A 2,714-nucleotide genomic window follows, 5' to 3' on the forward strand; every position below is an offset into this window, starting at 1 on the left:
GGCCGCCTAGCCCGGCAGCTCCCGCTTGCCAGCTCGCCTCGGGGACCCGCGCTGCAGACTGCGGGACTGCGGCCCGCGCCAGGCTTCGCGGGTTCGAAGCCCGGCTAGGCCAGCGGGTGAGGGGCGGCGGCCGAGGAGGGGTGGCCCCAGGGCGCGGGAGGTGGTGCGGAGTCTCGCCTTCCTGGCATGCTGCCTTTCGAAATGCTCCCGCGTTTCCTCCCCCATCTTACCCGGTGACTCGGCCTCAGCTGACTCCTGCCGGGCAAAGTCTCCAGTGGACTCAGCCGGCTGCGTACGCGCGCCTCCCTGGGCTCGGTTCAGCCCTGAAGCCCTTCCTCTGCCCAAGTTTTGAATCTAGGCGTAAATGAGGTACAGAAAACTCGTCCGGGATCGAATTCTTAATCCCCGCTTCTCCTGCAGCCTTTCCTTCGCTTCTGCGGGACGTTGAGTGGTGGGCTGTAGAGGTACCCAAAGGAAAACTTGTTTTGCTCACTAGAAAGGGCCTTCTCACTTAGCTGTGTGTTTGTATCTGACTTGTGAGGTGCATTGAAAAGTAAAGGTGTTTTGGTCGCCTTTTTTCCTTGGCTTAGCAAAACTCGACTGATTCTCAGGTGTGAGGTAGGCGCTCTTTAAGCAGGGTCTTTTGGATTCCTTTCCTGTTTGCTTTCCTTTTTCTTTTGCTCGGTCATTGGAAAAGGTCCTGTGAGTGGAACTGGTGAGGTGGAATTAGAAGCCTACTATTTTAGAAGCAAAATTCGTGTTCTTTCTTTCACTGCTAAAAATGCTCTGAAGTCAGTCTCAGTTTTAGTATTAACTCTTTTCCGAGTACAGAATCATTTGCCAGGGGAAAAAAATCAACAGACCATAAGATGGTGCACAAAGAGCTTCAGAGTAATTTTCGGATTGCTACTGCTTTTAGCCTGTTTATTTTCTAGAAGTTCTGATGGGACATATTCCCTCTTTTCAACATTGGTTAATCAACTTTGGGAAACGTAGATGGAAAGAATGAACTGACTAGAGAATGAATGTAGGGTCGGTCCCATAGGAACTGGCCCTGAAGGGAAACCGCCTCCAGAGTTTCTTCTTAAAAATGTCAGGTAGTGTTTGGAAAGTAATTTTGAATTGGGTGGAATAAACGTTAAGATAAGTTATTCATACATGTTTATGAGTGCTTGCTATATGCCAAGGGATGTAAAGTCCTTTTATATATATATATATGAAATGTATTACATGATTTAATAAGAATTGCCCTGTGAAACTTGTAAAATTGCTTGTTGATGTCCTAAATTCAGTAATTGGGGTTCTCTAAGAAATATGCCAGGTTTGAGCAGAGCATGTTTTATCACCTAGATATTTCTATTTCCAGAAAAAAATCCTGGAAAATGGAGAATTGTTTTAAAAAATATGTATGAGGTTGGCTACTTATGTGATTAAAGAAGAATTTTGAGAAAGATTGATTTGAAGATCAGTTAAATTTGCAATAGGAAAAGCACAGATTCTAATGACAAGTGTTAGCAATAAAAGTGTTGCAGCGTTTTACATAAATTCATTTAAGCACCATGAGAATTCATAAACTAACAAAATAGTGAGGTTTGCTGACTCAGGGTACGATGCTGAAGGGGATGGGGTCGGATAGGGAGGAAGCTTAGAAGTGCTGCAAGTTTTGAGTTTGGTGATGACTCATCCTGCCCACGACTGCTACGTGGCTTTTTTTTTTTTTTTTTTAATGCACTGTATTTTTTTTTAAATGATAGGCTAAGCTGTTTAAATCCACACTATAATTCTCTCCTCTCTTTTATTTCTCTAAAGAGGAACAGTGGTTTCTCTAAAAAAATAATGGCTTCTTAAATTTCATTTTAAAAAGCTCTTTGTGTGTGTTTGAAAATAAACCAAATGTATGTGCATATATTTTTGTTTTTAGATAGTATATATCCTACAGGTGGATTGGTGTAACATTTCTTGAGAGGAAAGGTAAAATCAGTTGCTGGTCATTTGCTGAAGTTAAATGTTTGATACTAGCAGTTCTTTGGCTACTATTGAGAGAGATTTGTTACAGATTATTTACAAAGGACGGATAGTACTTTTATGGTGTTGGTAGAAATTGACCTTATGCTTTCACTGGTTCTGTAAAAGTTTATACTTTATCTTTATACTCCCTGGAAATCAGTTGGTTTAAATAAGTGTGGTAAAGGTGCCAGTAGAGTTTAATATTTAATCAGATGTAGCTCTGAACATTAACATTTCACTTTGATGGAATTACTGAAACATGATTATACATAGTGCTTTACCATATGATCTGTATAAATTCTATGTTTTAATAAGACAAGTAAGTTGTTATAGCCATAGTTTTTCATCAGTCTCATTTAATATAGGCTGAGTGTACCATTTCAAATTTAGGACTTAAGTTGAAATTTGGTAACAAGAGAGATATTTTGACTGATTTTAAAACAGCCAGTATTTATTTATTTATTTGTTTGTTTTATTGTTGTAGTTTAAATGAAGTTTACATTTTAAGTTAGTCTCCCATACAAAAATTTATACATAAATTGTTATTTGATCCTAATTGCTCACCCGATATTGCGACAGCACACTCCTTCCCACCTCTGATTCCCCATGTCCATTCAACGAGCTCCTAACCCTCTCTGCCTTCCCATCTCACCTCCGGACAGAAGCTGCCCGTTTAGTCTCTTGTATCTACTTGAGCTAAGAGGCAC

General features: G+C 40.6%; 1 protein-coding gene across 3 annotated transcripts in view; it reads left to right on the forward strand.

The window, feature by feature from the left end:
• MAPK6 (mitogen-activated protein kinase 6) overlaps window positions 1-2,714 on the forward strand; it is a 38,526-nt gene that overhangs the window by 977 nt on the left and 34,835 nt on the right. Inside the window, exon 1 of one of the 3 annotated variants that reach the window (XM_023732486.1) lies at window positions 289-369. The exons of the other annotated variants lie outside the window; for them this stretch is intronic. The gene's annotated coding sequence lies outside the window, so the exon portion shown is untranslated. Of the gene's footprint in view, window positions 1-288; window positions 370-2,714 lie in introns of those variants that run through there. 3 annotated transcript variants of the gene reach the window in all.

Source organism: Trichechus manatus, unplaced genomic scaffold (assembly GCF_000243295.1).
Source record: "Trichechus manatus latirostris isolate Lorelei unplaced genomic scaffold, TriManLat1.0 scaffold00052, whole genome shotgun sequence".
Taxonomy (NCBI): Eukaryota; Metazoa; Chordata; class Mammalia; order Sirenia; family Trichechidae; genus Trichechus; species Trichechus manatus.